Genomic DNA, 23,555 nt, shown 5'->3' with positions numbered 1-23,555 from the left:
TGTTTATGTACTGATTCAGATGGCATTGATTCATCAATTACAGCTATACAGTCATGAGTGGGAAGGCAATTCCCTCCATGAATAAAGGAAATCTACTGCAGAGCTCACACAAAGGGAATTCTGACCCTCAGTAAACTCTCCCATCACATTACCCAACATATTAGTTAAGCAGGACGCACTGCGCATGCTCTAGCCAACAAATGACCCGCGGGTGATTGATGTCAGTACTGGACCAATGAAAGGTCGGTGGGCGGATCTGGAGGACCTAGGGGAGGTTGGTCCTCCAACCAATCAAAGTGAATGAAGGGCGGAGCTAAACTAAACCATGTGATCACCCTTGCGCGCGGCGCAGAGTCGCCGTAATGAATGCTCGGGAAGTTATGGAGAGAAAGGATACGGTAAGGAAAGAAATAAACAGGGAAATGGGATAAAAACTGTGTTGCTATGAGCGGAGAAGTTTTACAAACAAATTGTGCACGACGGAAAACATAAATTTGAACGTCCCAGTCCCGTGTTTGCAGTAAATAGAGAGTTGCCTCAGCGCGGCTGCAGGTCTGATTGAGCGCCGCCATCTTTATTCGGGACAACGATTCACTGGACACGTGCGCGGCCGCCATCTTTGTAGGGGGCAAGGTCCAGCCAGGCGCATGTGCAGCCTTTCTCTGGTATAGAGTCATTGTGATCATAGCAGCCAATACTGCTCTGATTCACCTCTGGGCTCCCTCATAACCACTTTGTCAGATCTAGCTTCCTCAATCTCGAACCATGGGTGTATTTTTGGTCTGTTTACTCCTGTATTATTACTTTTATAGACCCTTTGTAAATGAGTTTTTCACTGCGGCGCGGCCCAGCCCCTGACCATGTACTGCATTATTATCAGATTACTTTTTTCTTGAATATTTTTGACAGTCAAGAATTCTTTTTTCCAACAAGCAAGTGTATTTTCCTTCCATTTCTGAATATCAAATTCTGTACCATTTTCATTCCCTGTAATCCATTTTGCTCTCCCTGAAACATCAACTGTGTTTCTCCTTCCACAGAAACCAGTGATTAATGCCAAAGCCCTGTTGCTTGTGGAGAGGGTGATGTTTGACTTTCATGTACAGCTGCAGTTTGTGTGGTGAAGGTGCTCCTTACAATGTGGTTGGGTAAGTGGCATTATCGATTATTCACTCAGCAACAGTGATGATTTGAAAATAATGTCCAAATCAACAACAGTTTGTATTTTTATTATCATGCTTATAATTTCACAAAAATGTTATTGAGAACTTTAGACATTACGCCAGAGATGGAGATATTAGGTCAGGTGACCAAAAGCACTGTCAAAAAGCAGATTTTGAGGGATGTCTTAAAGGTGGAAAGCAGACCTGAGAGGTTTTGGCTGCAAATTTCAGACCATGCTGCTTCAGCAACTGTAGAAACAGCCACACAGGTGAAGTAATGAATTAACAAATGGTTGGGAGTCTCGAAGAAAATAGGTTGTCGAGGTCTCAAAGTGTGTGTGGTGCAGGGAGCTAGGGATTATCACAGCCAGGAATTAAATCAAGGGTGAGAATTTTAAATTGAGGGATATTGGCCAGGTGAGACTAGATTGGGTTGGGGTATCTGGTCGGCATGGATGGGTTGGACCGAAGGGTCTGTTTCCTTGCAGTACCTCTCTATGGCTGTATGTTGATTATAATTAGGAGCCTTTTGATAAATCAACAAGCAGAAATTTAGACTTTCTTGATATTACAGTGAGGTTGAATGTGGGAAGCTGGCCCTGAGTGTGTTTGGAAAATGAAGTCTGGAGATAACACAAGGTGGATGAGAGTTTTAGTAAATGAGCTGAGATGAGGGTGGAATCAGCTAGAATTAGTGATCTTGGAGTGGGACTGGGCTGTCACCCTCACCTCGCCTCTGGGATTCAGCTGGTGGCCAGATTGTGAATCAGGGCGGTAACACAATCGGGAACTGAGTGGCCCTGGTGGAGCCTAAATGAGTGTCGCTCAGCTGGCTGTTGCTGAGCAGCTGCTGCTTGGTTGCCCTGTTGATGACTACTTTCATCACTTTACTGCTGATCGAGTGTGGACTGATAGAGGGAAATTGGCTGGGTTGGATTGCCCTGTGTTTTTGTGTTGAACATCCCTGGGCAATGTTCCACATTGTAGATAGGTGCCAGTGCTGGAGGGGTACGTGACTTGGTGGGTGGCAAGTTCTGGAGCACAAGCCATCAGTATTATTGCCAGAATATTTGCAGGGCCCGTAACCATTGCACTACTTAACCATTTCTTGATGTTATTCAAACTGAATCGAACTGGCTGAAAATTCACATCTGTGATGTTAGAAACCACTGGAGAAGGCTGAGATGGATCATCCCACTTTGCACTTCTGGCTGAAGATTGCTGCAAATGCTGTCATCTTATCTGGTGCATGGGTGTGTGAGGCCCCTCCATCAGTAAGGGTGGGGATATCTGTGATGCTTCCTCCAGTGAGTTGTTTAATTGTCCATCACCGTTCACAACTGGGTGTGGCAGAATTGCAGAGCTCTGATCTGTTCCATTGGATGTAGGATCACTTAGCTCTATCATTTGCTGCTGATGCTGTTTGATGTGCAGATAGTCCTGTTTGATAGCTTCAACAGGTTGGCACTTCATTTTTAGGTCTGCCTGGTGCTGCTCATGGCATGCCCTCCTTTCCTGTACATTGTGATGGGTGAGTGCAGGATTTACAAAGCCATGAGATTACAGATTACAGTTCTGCTGCTGTTGATGTCCAATAGTGCCTCAGAGAAACCCAGTTTGAGATCGTCCATCTCTTCGAAGTCTGTCCCATTTAGAACGGTGATAGTGTCATTCAACACAATGGAGGTTTTTCTCAACTTTAAGCCAAGTCTTGTGTCTCCAAAAGGAATGTGTGATGGTCGCGCTTACTGATACTGTCATGGCCAGATGTATCTGCCGCTGGTCAATTCATAACAATGAGATCAAGTATGTTTTACGCTCTTGTTGGTTCCCTCCCCACCCGCTGCAGACTCAGTTGAGCAGCTATACCCTTTAGGACCTGCAGCTCAGTCAGTAATTCTGTTGCAGAGCTAGTCTCGATTGTGGACATTAAAATCCTGTACCCAGAGTACATTTGACATCATTTTATTGCCTCAGTGCTTCCTCCAAATGTTGTTCAACATGAAGCAGAACTGATCCATCAGCCAAGGGAGGACGGGACGTGGTAATCAGCAGGAGCCATGAGACTTCCTGGACTCCGGAGCCAATGCTGAGTGCTCCGAGGGAAAATCCTCCCTGTGTGTACACCACTGTGCCACCACCTCTGCCTGGTCTGTCCTGCCGGTGGGACAGGACATATCCAGAGATTTCAGGAGAAAGTGAAGACTGCAGATGCTGGAGATCAGAGTCAAGAGTCTGGTGCTGGAAAAGCGCAACAGGTCAGGCTGATGAAGGGCTTAGGCTCGAAACGTCGATTCTCCTTCTCCTCGGATGCTGCCTGACTGTTGTGCTTTTCCAGCACCACACTCTCGATATCTAGGGATGGTGATGGTGGTGTCTGGTTATCTTTGTCAGGGATGATTCCATGTGTATGACTATGTCAGGCTGTACCTTGACTAGTCTGTGAGACAGCTCGGCACATTTTGGCACCAAAAACCATATGTTAGTGAGGAGGACGTTGCACCGTCGAGAGGGCTGATTCTGTGGTTGTATTTTCTGGTGCTGTGTTAGTTGCCAACTGGTCCATCCAGTTTCATTCCTGTGTTGAGACTTTGCAGTGATCAGTACAGTGAGTAGCTGGCTGGGCCGCTGTCAGGTTGGCAGGATTTGTTTCGCCATTGACAATGGTTTCATGGAGATCAGGAGATTCCTAATACGTTGTTTTTTTTTCTTGAATTCAGATTCCACCATCTGCCAAGATGGGATTCGAATCAGGACTTCAGTCGTTTGTTTTAATATTCTGGATAAAACCTAAATACATCAGGTTTGTTCACTCATTTTAAATATCACTAACCCTGGTTTTGTTTCTTTGTGAAACACTGCCCATCATCCTGTCTCCTCCATCCTCCCCTCCAACAACGAGTGAGGAGCACATGGAGTTTCTCTGTCACTAAGACTGAGATAATCCGATCTGCTGCTTCTCTCCCTCCCACTAGCCCACTGAGTCAAACTGCCTCACGTGGTGTTCCTGGTTTTTGTCCGAAACCTACATCTTTCTCCAGTGTCTTGTCAAGCCTTATCAGAGCTCACCTTGACCCTTTACCCTAATCTCGCTAAACTCCCTTTCCAACTCTCTTTCCTCTGCTGCCGCCTCATCACTCCCCTTTGCCAATTCATAGATATTGTTCCTTGTTCTGTCTGTTGGTCTTTTTTTGGTTATGTCCTTCTCTCCCATTCTGTGAAAAACTAATATTTGACCTCACCATTGTTGGAAAATCCTGCTCCATCTCCACTCTCCTTTTCCTTTCTGAATTCCTTGCATTTGGTGTCCCTTAACGATCTATCCTTGGTCTCTCCTGTATCTCACGTACATTGTGCCAGGAGGTGATATCATCCAAAAACACTGTGTTAGGTTTGACATGTACACGGACGATGCCCAGCTCGCCCTCCCCATCATCCCTCTCCATTACTCCACTGTTACTCAGTTATCAAACTGCTTATCACATTCCCACTACTGAATTAGCTGCAGTTTCCTCCAATGAAACATTGTCATGGTTAAACCCATTGCCTTACCTTTACCTTTCTGCTGAGCCCCTCCCACCCACTGGGAACTCTCTGAGGCAGAACGACACTCTTCACAATATTGCTGTTATATCTGACCTCAAGGTGACCTTCTGATCAGACATCCACACAATCACAACACCAGGAATTCCAATCTCTTAAACGTTGCTTTTCTCCGCCTCACCCCAGCTCCATTGCTACTGAAACCCCTTACCCGCGTCTGTGTCACCTTAAACTTGAATCCAAAACAGAACCCTTGATTCCGTGACTCATAATCTGGTTTCAGACTCCCCTCTCAGTATTTACCCTCAGACACATCCCCTCTGTATTTATCCTGTCAAACCCCTTCAGAATCCCATCTGTCTCAATGAGATCACCTCTCTTTCTCCAAAATCCAGTGAGTAGAGTCCCAACCTTTTCAGCCTTTATTTAAAAGATAATCCCTCCAAACCAGGGATCATCTCATTGAATCTTCCCTGAAATGCCTCCAATAACGTGACACATTTCCTTATCTAAAGGGACCAAAACTGCTCTCATTACTGCAGATATGGTGGTCTCACCAGCACTTCCACACATTACTCTCAGGTAGAGACTCCAAACTCTAATACTGAAAAACTTTGAAACAAAACATTCGATTCCCCTTCCTGATTCCCTATTGTAACTGTGTGGTAGCTTTCTGTGTTTCCTGAACAATTACCCCTGGTCCCTTTGTTGTGCAGCTTTCTACAGTTTCCACCATTTAAATAGTACTTTGTTCTTTTATTATCTCCTCCAAAATGATCAATTTCCTATTTTTCCCAAGTTACACCCCATCTGGCAATTTGTTGCCTCTTTCTCCTGTGCATCTCTCTATTTTCATAACCCTCTTAGACCTCTACAGTTATGCCTTTTCTAGGAGATATCCCCCCTTCCCATTCTTCCAAACATTTACTGGGAGCACTGGGCAGTGGGAAGCAGACAGAGTTGCTATCTTTTTAGGGATACGCTTTGGAGTGATTGGGAGGATCTTCCTACCCATTGGTCAGGATGGAGACAACGTGCCCATCGTTAGGCATTAGCCTTTCACACCCGTGTCTTATTGATGAGGCAGAGCGGCAGCACGGAATGAAAGAAAAGAAAGTCATTCTTGTTCCCCATATCTCCCTGATGCTTGGATGATTTTCTCCAATGTGTCAAAGAACTGCTGTGTTCAGTCACATGAGATCTCAAGTTGGAATCTCCTAGAAACCCACAGATTTCCCTCTGAGTTGACTGCTGATGTCCTCAAGGGTAATATGTACAGTAATCCTGGGCCACGAGGAGGGGATGGTGTGAGTTTCTAACTTGAACTGATAGTGATAGATTTTATAAACTTGTATTACAGGATATTACAGGTGGACATTCAGATGGTAATCTCAGTAAATATTCTGCTAAACTCTGATTGAATTACTCAGTATATCAGGATCTGGATATTCACATTGTGTGTGTGAGTATTGTGTTCCAGATCAATCCCATTTGCTGCTTAAATATTCTCCTTTGAATCATCGCATTCTCTCAAAAGGTCTCCCCAAACCTTCAATGTGTCCTGTAATCCTTTTATGCTGACCTGATGAGTGTAAGGCTTATTATTCGAATGTGTAATTTTTGTATAAGGATGCCTCAGAGAGGGAGCACAATATTCTTAAAGGGGAGAATAACCATTTTGAGGAGAGGCTGTTGTTTATTGGTATCAATGACATAGGAATAGAAGAGTTCACATTATTGGATCATTGGAATCTCTTGTGGGGTAGAATTGCCCTCCATCAGAAGGATGGATTGTACTGGCACTGGAAGGGAACAGTGGCTAGTGCTATTCAGGAGGCATTAACCCAGTGAAGGAATGTGGGTAAACCTAGAGAGAGAGTGAGGGAAGAGCTCAGTCTGACGCTGGTACAGTTCAGACGTCAAACAGTCAAGGCAGACAAGGGCAAGGCACAGAATGAGCAGTTTCACTGCATTTATTTCAATGGAGGAGGCCTGATAGGTCGGGCAGAGGAGCTCAGGGTATGGTTTTGAACATCGCACTGGGATATTATAGCAATTACAGAGGCATGACTTAATGATGGATAGGACCAGCAGCTTAATGTTCCACTGTATAGATGCTATAGCAAAGATAGAAAGGGGGCAACAGAGCAGGGGGAGAGGTATATTTGATAAGGGATAACATTACAGCTGGGCTTCAAGAGGGTATTCCTGGGAGTACATCCAGGCAGGTTATACAGGTGGAACTGAGAAATAAGAAAGGGATGATCTCCTTATTGGGATGGTACTATTGACCCCCCCCCCCCCCCCCTTCCCCAATAGTCAGCAGGGAGTTGAGAAGCAAATTTACTAAGAGATCACTTATCCGTAAGAACAGTATGGTTGTTTCCAAGACTTGACCTTCTTTGCTATTCATTCACAGGATGAGGGTGTCACTGGCTGGGCCCAAAGGGCAGTAAAGAGTCAACCACATTGCTGTGGGTCTGGAGTCACATGTAGGCCAGACCAGGTAAGGATGGCAGATTCCTTGCCTGAAGGATATTAGTGAATCTGATGAGTTTTGCTTTTCGCAATAATCAACAATGGATTCATGGTCTTTAATAGATTCTTAATTCCAAATTTTTATTGAATTCACAGTCCACTGTCTGCTGTGATGGGATCCAAACCCTGGGCCCCAGAACATTATCTGGGTGTCTGGATTATCCATCTAGTGATAATCTCACTCGGTCATTTGGCAGGGTGAGTGACTGAGGTATCCGTGGGGCAGCACATCAGCACCAAAGATCCCATGGTCTCTGTGGAAGATAGAAAGGGCTGGGGAGGGAGATATATCCCTGGTGGTGGGGTCTGACTGTAGGTAGCGGACATAGCAGAGGTTACTGGAGATTAGTGGGTGGCAGGTGAGGAGTGGGGGATTATATTCTTATTGTTGTTGGAGGGGTGGGGGGGGGGGAAGTTGGAGGTACAGGAAGTGGAGGATATGCGTTGGAGTGCATTGTTGATCAAGTGGGAGGGAAATGCGGTCCTTGAAAGAGGAAACCTTTCTGGGATGTCCTGGAGTGGAATTGCTTCTCCTGGGAGCAGATATGGCAGAGGCGGCGGAATTGAGAGTGCAGGATCACATTTTTACAGGAATATACTCGAGGGTAATCAGGAGAGCAAAAAGGGGACTTGAAATATCTCTAGGACATAGTTTAAGGAGAATCCAAAGAGATTCTACAAATAATTTAAGGATAAAATAATAACCAGACACAGAATAGGACCCCTTAAAGATCAACAAGACCATCTATGGAGCAACAGGAGGTGGGAGAAATACTATGCTATTCTATTCTAGAGAGTTTGGAGAAATAAATAGTGATAATTTGAAAAGTGTCTATATTACAGAGGAGGAAGTACTGGATGTCTTAAACAGTAGCAAGGTGGATAAATCCCTGGGACCTGATCAGGTGTATTCCAGAAATTTGTGGAAAGCTAGGAAGGTGTTGGCAGTGCCCCTCCCTAAGGTATTTATATCATTGTTTGTGACAGGTGAGGTGCTGGAAGATGGGTGCCATTATTTTAAAAAGGTGGTAAGGAAAGGCCAGGGAACAAGAGAACAGTCAACCTAACGTCCGTGGTAGGTAAGTTGTTGGAAGGGATTCTGAGGGACTGGATTTACATGTATCTGGAAAGACGAGGATTGATTAGGGCTCGTCAACATGGCTTTGTGTGTGGGAAATTCTCTCTCTCTAACTTGATTGAGTTTCTTTGAAGATGTGACAAAGATGATTAATGAAGGCAGACTGTGGACGTTGTCTATATGGACACTGAACGATGTTCCACATAGCAGACTGGTTAGCAAAGTTAGATAACATGGAATGTTGGGAGAACTAGCCATTTGGATACAAAACTGGCTTGAAGGTAGGAGGCAGAGGGTGGTGATGGAGGGTTGCTTTGCGGACTGGAGGCCTGTGAGCAGCATTGTCCTGCAGGAATGGGTATTAGGTCCTTAAATAAATGACTTGGATGTGAATGTATGAGATATGATCAGTGGGTTTACAGAAGACACCAAAATTGGAGGTGTAGTGGACAATGAAGCAGGTTAGTTCAGAATGCAACAGGCTCTTGACCAGATGGGCCATTGGAGCGAGGAATGGCAGACTGGGCTCAATTTAGACAAATGTAAGCTGTTGGATTTTGGAAAGGCAAGTCAGGGCAGGACTTGTACACTTAATGGTAAAGTCCTTGGGAATGTTGCTGAACATAGAGACCATGGAGTGCAGGTTCATTGTTCCTTGAAAGTAGAGTCGAAGGTAGGCAGACTAGTGAAGGTGGTGTTTGTTATGCTTATATTTATTGGTCAATGCATTGAGTTCAGAAGCTGGGACGTCAAATTCTGGTTGGACAGGACATTGATTAAGCCATTTCAGGAATTATGTTTTAAGTTCGAAATTCCCTGTTCTGGAAAGGATGTTGTGAATCTTGAAAGAGTTCAGACAAGATTTTCAAAGACTTTGCTCGGGTTGGAGGATTTGGGCTACAGGGAGAGGGTGAATAGGCCAGGGTTAATTTCCCTGGAGAGGCAAAGACTGAGAGGTGACTTCATGGAGATCGATAAAGTCATGAAGGGCATGGATAAGGTGAACAGCCAGGGTCTTTTCCCCCCAGTTAGGTGGGTTCAAAACAAGATCACATGGACTAAAGTTGAGAGGGCAAGGATTTAAAATGGATCTAAGGGGCAAAGTTTTCAAGCTGTGTGTGGTGTATGTGTGGAATGAGCTGCCGGATGAAGTAGTGGAGGCTGATACAATTACAACATTTGAAAGGCATCCGATTGGGTACGTGAATAGGAAGAGTTTCCAATGATACGGACCAATAGCTGGCAAATGGGACTCCGTTTGTTGAGGATTCCTCGTTGTCATGGACAAATTGGACCAAAGGTCTGTTTCTGTGCTGTACATCTCTATGACACTAATAAATGAAAATAAGATGTGTTCCTCTTTTGTGGAGAGGTAGCAGAAGCACAGATAATTGTCCTTGGAGCTGAGAAGGTTAAGCAGTGATTTTGACCAGGTGCAAATTTGTTTCTAGGATATCTAATCTGCAGAGTGAGGGGAATTGTTAACAATGTCACAATTTTAGTAACTGTTTTCAGGTAATTGGCAAATAATGTGAATATGTGAACATTATTTTATTCAGTAAGTTCTGAGTATCTGGAACAGTCTGAATGGCAGCTGGACACAGACTCAGCAGTTATTCATAAACAGATTTGGAATTTTACTTTTTAAGGGAAGATTTGGGGGGCTATGGGCAAAGGGGAAGGGAATTGGGACAGATTTGCAGCATCTCCAGAGGAAGAGGGTACATCCCAAATGGGCTGAATAGCCCCAGCCCCTGTGCTCTGTGATACTGCCCCCATTGACTGTGAATGTTGAAGCTCATCCCAGGGCAGAGAGAGGGAGGATCCCACCACTCACCTCACAATGGGCCCCGAATGATTGATATCAGTGCAGGCCAATAGGGGGCAGAGGGCAGTACTGGAGGACCAGTTCGTACCAGTTTGTCCTCCAACCAATCGGAGTGAATGAGGGCATCCTCAAGGCTGGAACTAAAGAAAGGCACATATCGCAGAGATCTGAGAAACTGGAGGACATGAGATAGGGAGCGTTCTGTGGCTGGTGAAGAATTATATAAATAAGGAAGAGTTGTGAGGCTGGATGAAGTGACAGTGATCGGGAGAGTTGAGGATGGAGGAATTTAGAGTTAGTGAGGATTAGAGTCATAATGTTATACAGCAAGGAAACAGGCCCTGTGGTCCAACCAGTCCATGCCGACCATAATTCCAAACTGAACTAATTGTACCTGCCTCCGCTTGGTCCACATCCATCCAAATATTTCCTAGTTATGTACTTATCTGAATGTCTTTTAAATATTGTAATTGTATTCACAGCTACCACTTCCTCTGGAAGTTCATTTCACATGTATAATTTTTTTAAAAACCCTAATGTCTTTTCTGAAATCTTTCTAATTTCTTCTCAAAATGAATGCAGCACAGTTTTGAATCCCCCCCCCTCCCCCCCCAGCAAAACACTTTCTGATTTTGTAAACCTGTAATAAGGTGACCCCTCAACCTCGTGCACGCCAGTGAAAAAAATTCCCAGCCTATCCAGCCTCTCCTTAGAACACAATCCCTCCATTCATGGAAACATCCTGGTAAATCTCTTCTGAACCTGCTCCAATTTAATATCCTTCTTATAACAGCACCACCTGAACTGGACAGAGTATTCCAGAAGAGGCCTCCCCAACGTCCTGTACATCCTCAACATAACGTCCCAACTCCTGGACTCAAAGGTCTGAACAATGAAGGTAAGTGTGCTAAGCACTTTCTTAACCACCCTGTCTACATGTAACACAAATTTCAAAGACCTGAAGCCCTCGGTCGCTTTGTTCCCATATCACTACTCAAGGCTCTACTTTTATTGAGTGTAAGTCCTGCCCTCGTTTGTTTTGTCAAGATGTTATATTTTGCATTTATTCCAATCAAAAAAATTTTTTGAGTATAAAGGCAGTAGGAGTATAATTAAAAGAGAAATCAGGAGTCAAAAAAGGGCCGTGAGATAGCTTTGGCAAATAGGGTTAAGGATAATCCGAAGGGCTTTTGTAAATACATGGAAAAAAAAAGGCTAACTAGGGAGAAAATAGAGACCCTCAAAGATCAGCAAGGCAGCCATTGTGTGGAGCTGCAGGCGATGGGTGAGATAGGAAACAAGTATTTTGCATTAGTGTTTACTGTGAAGAAGTACATGGGAGATATAGAATGTGGGGAAATAAATGGTGTCATCTTGAAAAATGTCCATATTACAGAGGAGGAGGTGGTGCTGGATCGGTGGCTAAGGAGCTGGTGCAGGGGAAAAGGATTCACGTTTTTTGGATCATTATGATCTCCTCTGGAGTAGAGTTGACCTGCATAAGAAGGATGGATTGTACCTCAATTGGAAGGTGTCTAATATCTAGGCAGGGAGACTGGCTGGTGATACTCGGGAGGCATTAAACCAGTGAGGGAGTGGGTGTAAACCCAAGAAGGTAGTGAGAATAGAGGTATGTCTGAGGCTGGTACAGTTCAGAAGTCAAATAGTCAAGGCAGGCAAGGGCAAGGAACAGAATGAAGACGGACTGAGCAGTTGCACTGCATTTACTTCAATAGAAGATGCCTGACAGGGAAAGCAGATGAGCTCAGGGTGTGGTTTTGAACATGGCACTGGGATATTATAGCAATTACAGAGGCATCACTCAGGGATGGATAGGCCTGGCAGCTTAATGTTCCAAGGTATAGATGCTATAGCAAGGATAGGAAGGGGGACAAGAGAGGAGGGGGAGTGGCATTTTTGATTCGAAATAGCATTATGTTTTTGCTTAGGGAGGATATTCCTGGGAGTATGGTCAGTGAAGTTATTTAGGTGGAACTGGGAAATGAGAATGGGATGATCACCTTATTGGGGTTTTCTGCATGGATTTCGTCTGGGCCCTCTGGTTTCCTCCCACAGTCCAAAGATGTGCAGGTTGGGTGGATTATCCAGGCTGAATTGCCCGTAATGTTCAGGGATGTGCAGGCTCTGGGAAATGCAATGTTACAGGGGCAGGTTAAGAGGCTTTCAGGGTCAGTATCAATGTGATGGGCTGAATGACCTGTTTCCACACTGTTGGGATTCTCTGATAATTCTATTTTTAAAATATTTACAGAAAATAATAGACCAGATCGAAAAGTTAAGGTTCTGAATTGGACAAAGGCCAATTTTGATGGCACAAGGCAAGAACGTTCATCTGGCCCCTCAAGCCTGCTCTACCATTCAATAAGATCAGGGCTGAGCTTTTCATGGCCTCAGCTCCACATTCCTGCTCTCTCACCATAACCCTTAATTCCTTTCCTGTTCACAAATCTACATTTTGCCTTAAAAGCATTCAAGTTGATAACGTCAAATGCTGCACTCGGCAGGGAATTCCACAGATTCACAACCCTTTAGCTGAAGAAGCTCCTCCTGAACTCAGTCCTAAATCTGCTCCCCCTTATTTTGAGGTAATGCTCTGTAGTTTGAACCGACCCCAGTGGAAATAGCCTCCCTGCTTCTATCTTATCTACTCTCTTCATAATTTTATTTTTTCCTATCCAACCTCCCATTCCTCTAAATTACAATGACTATAGAACCAGTTTTCTCAATCTCTCCACATACACCAACCCTCTCAACTCCCAACTCAAACTAGTGAACCTCCTGTGCCAGTGCATCCTTGCTAATGTAAGGGGACCAAACCTGGACACAGTACTCCAGGTGTGGCCTCACCAGCATCCTGTACAGCTGCAACATAACCATACCTCTAGCAATGAAGGACAATATTCCCTTCACTGCCATAATTACCTGCTGCACCTGCAAACCAACTTCCTGAGATTCATGCACAAGGCCACCCAGCTCTCTCTGCACAGCAGAATGCTGCAAGATTTCACCATTTCATCATCCAGTTTTCTGTTCGTACGACCAAAATGGATGACCTCACATTTCCCAACATTGAACTCCATCTGCCAGATCATTCACTTAACCTATCTGTATCCCTGTGCAGACTGACAGTGGCCTCTGCAGACATTGCTCTATCTCATCTTTGTATCAAATGTGAACTCTGACACCGGACACTTGGTCCTCAACTCCAAAACATTTGTGTAAATTGCAAACAGTTGTAGTGCCAACACTAATCCAAACACCCATTTATCCCCATTCTTTATTTTTTGCTGGTTAACCGATCCTGTATCTATGATAATACATTACCAATAATGCTGTGCATCTTTACCTTATTCAGCAGCTTTTTGTGTGGCAACTTATCGGATACCTTCTGGAAATCCAGGTACACCACATTCACCGAGTCCACCTTGTCCAACGCACTCGTCGTATCCTCAAATAATTCCAGTAAATGTGTTCTACATGACCTGTCTTTCCTGAATCCATGCTGTGTCTGCTCAATGAGACAATTTCTACCCAGATATCTCACCACTACTTCCTTGAGAGGTTCAAGCATTTTCTCCACTACAGATGTTAAGCTAACGGGTCCTTTTGAAAAATAGTGGCACCACATTTGCAGCTTCCAGTCTGTCAAAACCATTCCAGAATCCACCAACTTTTAGTGAATTTTCACGAGTCTATTTGTTATTCTCCACCCCCCCCAGCCCCCCCCCCAATCTCCTTTATTCCCTGGGATGCAATCCATCAGAGCCTGGATACCCATCTACCTTTAGGCTGTTATCTTTCCCAACATTACCTCTTTACTGGGAATGATTGCTTCTGTATCCTCATCTGCCATTGCCTCCATAGGCCTGCGACAATGAGAGTACACAGACAGTATGTTCCTGTTAAGGCCAAGGCTGGTCGGTGTACAGAATGCCGCCTGTTGAAAGAAATTGAGAGCCTGGTCAAGAAAATGAAGCAGGCGTATGGCAGGTAAAGACAGCTGTGTTTGTGTAAATCCCTAGAGGAGTATAGGGGCAGTAGGAGTATACTCGAGGTAAACCAGGAGGGCAAAAAGGGGACATGAGATAGCTTTAGGAAATAGGTTTAAGGAGAATCAAAGGTGATTGTACAAATACACTAAGGACAAATGAGTAACCGGGCAGATAATAGGTAACCGCAAATCAAGGCTGTCTGTGGAACCGCAGGAGGTGAGAGAGATTCTGTATGAGCGGAGAGGTTTTACAAACAAAATGTGCACATCGGAAAACACAAATTTGAACATCACAGTCTTGTGTTTTCAGTAAACGGGGAATTGCCTCTGTGTGGCTGCAGGCATGGGTGTGCGCCACCATCTTTATTTGGGGCAAGAATTCACTGGAAACATGCGGAGCCACCAGTTTTTTAGGGGGCAAGGTGCAGCCAGGCGCATGTGCAGCCTTTCTCTGGTACAGAGTCATTGGGCAGGATTTACACAGAGCACATTCAATCTCAGAGAAATGGATGTTTATTTCTGGATTTGTTTCGTCATTCATTTAAATGATTTGGTATCGTAAATGAGTTTGCAGGTCATACAAAATTGGAGGTGTTGTGGATAATCAAGAACGTTACCTCAGATTACAATGAGATATTGGTCAGATGGGGTATAATTTAGATAAATGTGAGGTGCTGCATTTTGGAAAACCAAATCAGGGCAGGACTTATACACTGAATGACAAGGCCCTGGAGATGTTTGCGGAACAAAGAGACCTTGGACTGAAGGTTTATAGTCCTTGCAAGTCAAGGATAGGATGCTGAAGAAGGTGTTTAGTATATTTTCCTTTATTGATTCGAGCATTGAGTATAGGATGTGGGAGGTCATGTTACTATACAGGACATTCGTTAGGTCACTTTTGGAATATTGTGTGCAATTCTGGCCTACCTCCTATCAGAAGGGTGCTGTGAAACTTGAAAGGTTTCATAAAAGACTTACAAGGATGTTGTTAGGGTTGGAGGATTTGAGCTACAGGGTGAGGCATAAAAGGCTGGGGCTGTTTTCCCTGGAGTGCCATAGGCTGAGCAGTGATGTTATAGAGATTTATACAATCATGAGGGGCATGAATAGAGTAAATGAACAAGGTGTTTTCCCTGGAGTGGTGGTGTCCAGAATTAGAGGGCATTGCTTTAGGGTGAACGGAGAAAATTTCAAAGGGGCCTAAAGGACAACTCTTTCATGCAGTGGGTGGAATGAGCTGCCAGAGGAAGTGATGGAGGCTAGTACAATTAAAACATGTTAAAGGCATCTAACTAGACATATGATATGTTTAGGAAGCGTTTACAGGGATATAGGCCAAGTGCTGGCAAATGGGAATAGACTAGGTTCGGATACCTGTTTGGCAAGGATGAGTTAGACCGAAGGGTCTGTGTCGGTGCTATACATCTCTATGACTGTGGGATCGTAACAGCTTATACAGCTCTGCTTCATCTCTGGGTTCCCTCATGACCACTTTGTCAATATCTAGCTTCCTCAATCTTGAACAATGGGTGTATTTTTGGTCTGTTTGGTTTTTTACTATTATTGTTACAGACATTTTTGTAAGTTAATTTTTCACTGCCGCCCAGCCCCTGACCATGTGCTGCTTATCAATATTTTCCGGAAAATCTTTAATGGTCGAGAATTCCTTTTTCCAATAAGCAAGTGTATCTTCCTTCCATTTCTGACTATCTCATTCTGCACCATTTTCATTCCCTGTAATCCATTTTGCACTCCTTGAAACATCAACTGTGTTTCTCCTTCCACAGATACTAGTGATAAATGCCAAAGCCCTGTTGCCTGGGAGAGGGTGATGTTTGACTTTCTTGTACAGCTGCAGTTTGTGTGGTGAAGGTGCTCCCACAATGTGGTTGGTTAAGAGACATTACAGAGTATTCATTCAGCAACAGTAAAGATCTGAAGGTAATGTCCAAATCAACAACAGTTCATATTTTTATTGTCATGCTTATAATTCCACAAAAATATTATTTCGAATTTTAAACATCAGGCCAGAGATGGTGATATTAGGTCAGGTGACCAAAAGCGTTGTCAAATAAGCAGGTTTTGAGAAATGTCTTAAAGGAGGAAAGCAGACCTGAGAGGTTTTGGCTGTGAATTTCAGAACGTGTTGCTTTGGCAACTGTGAAAGCAGCCACACTGGTGAAGTAATGAATTAACAGATCATTGGGAGTCTCGAACAGAATGGGTTGTCGAGGTCTCAAAGGGTGTGTGACGCAGTGAGCTAGGGATGATCACAACCAGGAATTAAATCAAGGGTGAGAATTTTAAATTGAGGGATGTGGGCCGGATGCTGGCAGGTGAGACTAGATTGGGTTGGAATATCTGGTCGGCATGGACGGGTTGGATTGAAGGGTCTGTTTCCAAGCTATACATCGCTGTAGCTCTATGTTCTTGATTATGAATAGCAGCCTTTTGATGGATCAACAAGTTCTGGTACAAGGGAGTACTTGGGCAATAGAGATTTAGTTTTTCTTGAGATTACAGGGAGGTTGAATGTGGGAAGCTGGCCAGGAGTATGTTTGGATAATGAAGTCTGGAGATATGACAAGATGGATGAGAGTATATGAGCTGAGACAAGGGTGGAATCAGCTTAGTGGCCTTAGAGTGGGACTGGGCTGTCACCCTCACCTCGCCTCTGGGATTCAGTTAGTTGCCAGATTGTGAATCAGGGCGGTAACACAATCAGGAGCTGGGTGGCCCTGGTGGAGCCTAAAATGAGTGTCACTCAGCTGGCTGTTGCTGAGCAGCTGCTGCTTGATAGCCCTGTTGATAACATTTTCCATCACTTTACTGCTGGTCGAGTGTGGACTGATAGATGGAAATTGGCTGGGTTGTATTGCCCTGTGTTTTTGTGTTGAACATCCCTGGGCAATGTTCCACATTGTTGGTCGATGCCAGTGCTGGAGCGGTACTTGGCTTGGTGGGTGGCAAGTTCAGGAGCACAAACCATCAGTGTTATTGCCAGAATATTTGCAGGGCCCATAGCCTTTGCACGACTTAACCATTTCTTGATGTTATTCAAACTCAACCGAACTGGCTTAAACTCACATCTGTGATGTTAGAAACCACTGGAGAAGGCTGAGATGGATCATCCCACTTTGCACTTCTGGATGCAGATTGCTGCAAATGCTGTTGTCTTATCTGGTGCATGGGTGTGTGAGGCCCCTCCATCAGTCAGGGTGGGGATATCTGTGATGCTTCCTTCAGTGAGTTGTTTAATTGTCCATCACCGTTCACAACTGGGTGTGGCAGAACTGCAGAGCTCCGATCGGTTCCACTGGATGTAGGATCACTTAGCTCTGTTGCTTGCTGCTGATGCTGTTTGAAATGCAGATGGTCCTGTTTGGTAGATTCACCAGGTTGGCACTTCATTTTTAAGTCTGCCTGGTGCTGCTCATGGCATGCCCTCCTTTCCTGTCCATTGTGATGGGTGAGAGCGGGATTTGCAAACCCATGAGATTACAGATTGTGCTGGAGTACAGTTCTGCTGCTGTTGATGTCCCACAGTGCCTCAGAGATACCGAGTTTGAGATCCTACATCTCTTCAGAGTCTGTCCCATTTAGAACGGTGATAGTGCCACTCAACGCGATGGAGGTTTTTCTCAACCTTAAGCTAAGACTTGTGTTTCCAAAAGGAATGTGTGATGGTCGCTCGTACTGATACTGTCATGGACAGATGGATCTGCAGCTGGTCAATTCATAACAATGAGATCACTCTTGTTTTTCCCTCTTGTTGGTTCCCTCACCACCCGCTGTAGACTCAGTTGAGCAGCTATACCCTTTAGGACCTGACCACCTCAGTCAGTAATTCTGTTGCAGAGCTCGTCTCGATAGTGGACATTGAAATCCTGTACCCAGAGTACGTTTGACACCATTTTACTTCCTCAGTGCTTCCTTCAAATGTTGTTCAACATGAAGAAGAACTGATCCATCAGCCAAGGGAGGACAGTACGTGGTAATCAGCAGGAGCCATGAGATTTCCTGGTGTCCGGAGTCCATGCTGAGTACTCCAAGGGCAAATCCTCCCTGTCTTGTGCCATGACCTCTGCCTGGTCTGTCCTGCTGGTGGGGCAGGACATATCCAGAGATTTCAGGAGAAAGTGAAGACTGCAGATGCTGGAGGTCAGAGTCAAGAGTCTGGTGCTGGAAAAGCACAGCAGGTCAGGCTGATAACTGGCTTAGGCTCGAAACATCGATTCTCCTTCTCCTCGGATGTTGCCTGACCTGTTGTGTTTTTCCATCACTACAATCTCAATCTCTTGGGATGGTGATGGTGGTGTCTGGTCATTGTCTGTAAGGGTTGATTTCATGAGTATGAGTATGTCAGGCTGTTCCTTGATTGGTCTGTGAGACAGCTCGGCACAATTTGGCACCAAACTCCAGATGTTAGTCTGGAGGACATTGCACCATTGAGAGGGCTGATTCTGTGGTTGTATTTTCTAGTGCCTTCTTAGATGACGAGTGGTCCATCCAGTTTCATTCCTTTGTTAAGACTTTGCAGTGATTAATACAGTGAGTAGCTGGCTGGGCCACTGTCAGGTTGGGAGGGTTTTTTCTGCCATTGACAATGTTTCCATGGAGATCAGGAGATTCCTAATTCCAGTTATTTTTTCTTGAATTCAGATTCCACCATCTGCCAAGATGGGATTCGAACCAGGACTTCAGTCGTTTGTTTTAATATTTTGGATAAAATTTAAATACATTAGGTTTGTTCACTCACTTTAAATATCACTTACCCAGGTTTGGTTTCTTTGTGAAACACTGTCCATCATCCTGTCTCCTCCATCCTTCTCTCCAACAACAAGAGTTTGGAGCACATGGAGGTTCTCTGTCACTAAGACTGAGATAATCCGATCTGCTGCTTCCCCCCCCCTCACGTGGTGTTCCTGGTTTTTGTCCAAACCTACATTTTTCTCCAATCTCATCTCCTGTCAAGCCTTATCAGAGCTCCTCTTGACCCTTTACCCTAATCTCACTAAACCATAGACTTTCCAACTCTCTTTTCTCCTCCACCTCATCAGTCCCCTTCACCTATTCACAGACATTGTTCCTTGTTCTGTCTTTTCTGGTTATGGTCCTTCTCTCCCATTCTGTGAAAAACTGATATTTGACCTCACGTTTGTTGGAAAATCCTGCTCCATCTCCACACTCCCTTTCCTTTCTGAATTCCATGCATTTGGTGTCCCTCATGGATCTATCCTTGGCCCCTCCTGTATCTTGCCTACATACTGTCAGGAGGTGATATTGTGCAAAAGCACCATGTTGGGTTTAACATGTACACTGATGTTGCCCAACTCTCCCTCCCCATCATCCCTCTCCATTACTCCACTGTTACTCAGTTATCAAATTACTTACCACATTCCCACTACTTGATTAGGTACAATTTCCTCCAATGAAACATTGTCACAGTTAAACCCATTGCCTTACAAATTCCTTTTCCTAACTGCTGAACCTCTCCCTCTCACTGGGAATTATGCAGCAGAACTAGACTCTTCACAATGTTGCTGTTATATCTGACGCGAAGCTGACCTTCTTATTAGACATCTACACAATCCCAAACACCAGGAATTCCAATCTCTAAACCGTTGCTTATCTCCTCTTCACCCTAGCTCCATTGCTACTAAAAACCCTTACCCATGTCTGTGTTACCTTTAAACTTGACGAATCCAAAGCAGAACCCTTGATTCTGTGACTGGCTCAGAATCTGGTTTCAGACTCCCCTTTCAGTATTTACCCTCAGACACATCAGTATTTATTCTGTCAAACCCCTTAAGAATCTGGTGGTGCGGTCTGATTGTTGCTGGTGGAAATGGCAGAGGATGATGTGTTGTATCTGGGTGGAAGGTAAGGACTTGGGGTGGGGGGGGGCGGGTGTTCTATCCTTGTTGCAATTGGAGGTGTGGGTTTCAAAGGCAGAGGTGCAGGAAGTGGAGGAGATATAGTGGATGGTATTGACCACATGGGAGGGGAAATTGCAGTCCTTGAAATATGGTGCCATTTGGTATGTTCTGGCTTCACTGGAACACTGCAGTAAGCATGAGACAGAGATGTTGGCCAGGGAACAGGCTCGTGTGTTAAAGTGGCAGGCAGCTGGAAGCTCGGGGTCTGTTTTTGCAGCAGAACGTAGATCATCAGTCGCCATTTCCGCCACCTCCACTGAGATGCTGCCAGACACAGGTTCCTGTCCCCTCCATTAACAGCTATGCACCCCCCCCCCAAGCCAGATGGTAATCCACTCCTTTGTCTTTCCAAATGTTCGAGTCTCTCTTTGGGTTATGTCCCTGCCTATTATTTACTCTTTAACCCCTATGATCTGCAGGTTAGTTGAATTGGCCAAGCTAAATTTCCCATAATGCTCAGGGATGTGTAGGTTAGTTGCATTAGTCAGGAGAAATATACAGTAATGGGGTAGGTGAATGGGTCTGGGTGGGATACCCTTCGGAGGGATGCTGTGGACCTTTTGGGCCAAATGGCCTGTTTCCACAGCGTCAGAATTCTAATTTTCCCAGCTCCATCGGTTCTGAGGAAGGGCCACTGGACAGATTTCTGTTCCCAGATGCTGCCAGACCTGCTGAGCATTCCCAGCACCATCTGCTTGTTGTTCCTGATTGACACCATCCATACACCTTCTGGATTTGATTCAGACAGGGGGAGGATCCCACCACTGACCTCACAATGGGGTCCAGCTGATTGATGGCAGCTTCGGACCAATAGGAAAAGGTGGTGGGACTGGTGGACCAAGTGCAACTAGTTGGTCATCCAAACAATGGGAGTGAATGAGGGGCGTGGCCAGTGGTATGACACGTCACCAGTAACTCTGCTGATGCAGTGCCACGTAACTCGGCCGTCGGTGAATGTGGGAGACACAAACAGGGAAGGGGAGAGTGGCCTTGGAGACGGAGATAATGAGTCACTTTCGACTGGAAAGTTTTAATTACACTCTGTGCGGTTTGAAAGTCTGAACTAGAAACTCTTAATCCCCCGTTTGCAGCAGATGGGAAAGTGGCTGCGGCCCTCAGGCTGTGAAAGGTCCTGGGATATGGCCGCCATTTTTATTGGTGGTAAGGTATAGTGAGGCGCATGTGCATGTCACCTTCCTCGGGTGGTGGGGGGGGGGCGTGCAACTTGAAAAGAGGCATTTACACATCAAGCACATACCAAGAAAAAAGTGTGTCTTTATATTCTTCCTGTACTGACTGAGTTTTGTTTTGTGAATTCATTTCATAGGATATTAAATGAGAATAATTGGGGCTGGGATCTCAAAAGCAAGTTTTTACAGTCAATGGGGTCATCAGGATCTGAATGTTATTGGCATTTAACTGTGGAAGGAGAAAGGTTTCTCTGCTCTGTTTGTGGGAAGATATCTCCAATATTTTTGTTAAGAAGAAAGATGTACAAATTCATGATTGGGTCACCCTTTGGGTATCTGCTGTGTTCTGGGCCCTACAGCTGAGGAAGGAGATATAAGCCTGAGAGGGAGCACAGATTTATCCAAATTACACCTCGTCTCTTTGTAAGAACACTCAGATTTAGACCCAATCACCCACTTCATGATGTTAACCTGTAAACTTCATATTTTTAATTACCTGTAAACTTCCCATTAAAAATCCTTTTGGACTAAAATTCCATTACCTTTTCAGGTGGAATGTTCCAGCTTCTGACAACTGTCTGTTCATTCCGAAACTGCTGAGGTCCATGTTGACTCTGGGGTTACAAAGGGCTGAATTGAAAGATGAGGTGCTGTCCCTGAGCTCCCATTGAGATGCATTGGAACAGTACAGGAGGCTGAGGGCAGTGTAGGTGTGAGCAGACAATGAAAATGACAGGGCTGCACTGTGAGGGCTGCTTGGCTCAATGAGAGTGTTTTGGAGTTGGGTGTAAACAGAGTGGGGTGAGACAGGGAGAAGGTGAAGCTGAAACTCAGTTTTAGTTCAGGCCTTTCAGAAATTCACAGTCCCAATGGGAACAGCCAGTTTTTAAGTGATACCTGCGGAGTATTTTTTTAACAGTTTTTAAAGTATTTTTTTCCTGAGGGCAGTTGAGAGTTAACCACATTGCTGTGGGTCTGGAGTCACATGTAGGCCAGACCAGGTGAGAATGACCGTTTCCTTCCCTACAGGACATTAGTAAACCAGATGGGTTACTAACAATCAACAATAGTTTCATGGTCATCATTCGCCTTTTCATTCTAGATTGTATTGAATTCCGATGCTGCCATCAGCCATGTTGGGATTCTATCCCTAATCCTCGGAACACTGTACATATCACTCATCTGGCAGGAATACCATTAAGCCATTGCCTCCCTTTTTAGCAATGTTTAAAATAAAGTTCCATCATTCTACGTGTACAATGTGAGATAAAATACTGCAACGTCCATGTGTCAGCCTCTCCAAAAGGTCAATCAACAGAAATTTGTTTGAGGGCGAAATATTTCACTTATTTTTCGGGGGGGGGGGTGGGTTATTAAACAAAAATGAATCCAAATAAAAACCTCAAGCCACGGCCATGTAATTTCTGAAGCCGGAGGGAGATTACAGAGACAGGGAGGGTGGTGAGGCTGGAGGGGGATTACAGAGACAGGGAGGGTTGTGGGGCCAGAGGGGGATTGTTGTCCAAACATCACTGTGGTGTACATGGACTGCAGCATTTCAGGGAGGCGGTTAACCACCACTTTCTCCAAGACAAGTAAAGGTGGCCAATAAATACTGGTCTGGGCAGCAAGGGCAACCCCCAGTGAATAAAACCAAGCAGTGACCTCTCTGAGCTGACTTGTTGTGAAGTTAAAAACCTCTCTGGAAATGGAGTGGGCAGAGAAGAGAAACAGTGACATTTCACAGCTGCCCTCAGAGAGACCTCACCCTTGGAAGTACTCAGAGCCGGGGATCAGCTCAGTGAGTTTCAGTCTCTTCAAATATCAATCTTAGTCGGTTTTATTTTATTAAATCTACAATCGTGAGTCAGGTGACTATTTCTTTTTAATGTCTTAGGGTCTCTTGATTAAATGTTTAAGATATAAAACGTAAGCATTAAGTTATTCTCGGGCAGTATTTTTCGAGCAGTAAGACTGTGCCTTTGTCTTGGTCTGTCGATTGTTAAGGCGGAGAGATGGCCTGTTGTAGAGTGGCGTGCTGTTCCTGTCGGATGAGGGAGATTAGGGAGAGTTTCAATGATCCTGATAATTGTCTGCAGGAAGTGTGATTGCAAATCCTATTGGAACGTATGGATTGGTGGAGGAGTGATTAAAGGCAGTGAAGAATTGACAGGAGCCGGGGGTGGGGTGGGCGGTGTGATAGGTGGCAGTCTCAGGAATGCAGGATACTGCAGATACAGTCAGGTAGATGGGTTACCTCCAGG

The 23,555-nt window shown here is 44.8% G+C and overlaps 1 long non-coding RNA gene across 12 annotated transcripts in view; it reads left to right on the top strand.

Moving 5' to 3' along the window:
• Positions 1–312: 312 nt before the first annotated feature.
• Positions 313–23,555, top strand: part of LOC140470147 (uncharacterized) — a 56,183-nt gene continuing 32,940 nt past the window's right edge. The window contains exons 1-8 of one of the 12 annotated variants that reach the window (XR_011956425.1): positions 313–398; positions 1,041–1,148; positions 3,884–3,966; positions 7,126–7,212; positions 10,944–11,048; positions 14,036–14,161; positions 15,950–16,103; positions 18,825–18,907. This is a non-coding gene — a long non-coding RNA (uncharacterized lncRNA). Of the gene's footprint in view, positions 399–1,040; positions 1,149–3,883; positions 3,967–7,125; positions 7,213–8,231; positions 8,324–10,943; positions 11,049–14,035; positions 14,162–15,949; positions 16,104–18,824; positions 18,908–23,555 lie in introns of all 12 variants that reach the window. The other 11 variants (XR_011956422.1, XR_011956420.1, XR_011956427.1 and 8 more) reach the window with 11 other exon arrangements.

The sequence above is a fragment of the Chiloscyllium punctatum genome, chromosome 50 (genome assembly GCF_047496795.1).
Source record: "Chiloscyllium punctatum isolate Juve2018m chromosome 50, sChiPun1.3, whole genome shotgun sequence".
Lineage (NCBI taxonomy): Eukaryota > Metazoa > Chordata > Chondrichthyes > Orectolobiformes > Hemiscylliidae > Chiloscyllium > Chiloscyllium punctatum.
Note: the sequence above shows the minus strand (reverse complement) of the source record. Positions and strands in the feature narration are given on the sequence as shown.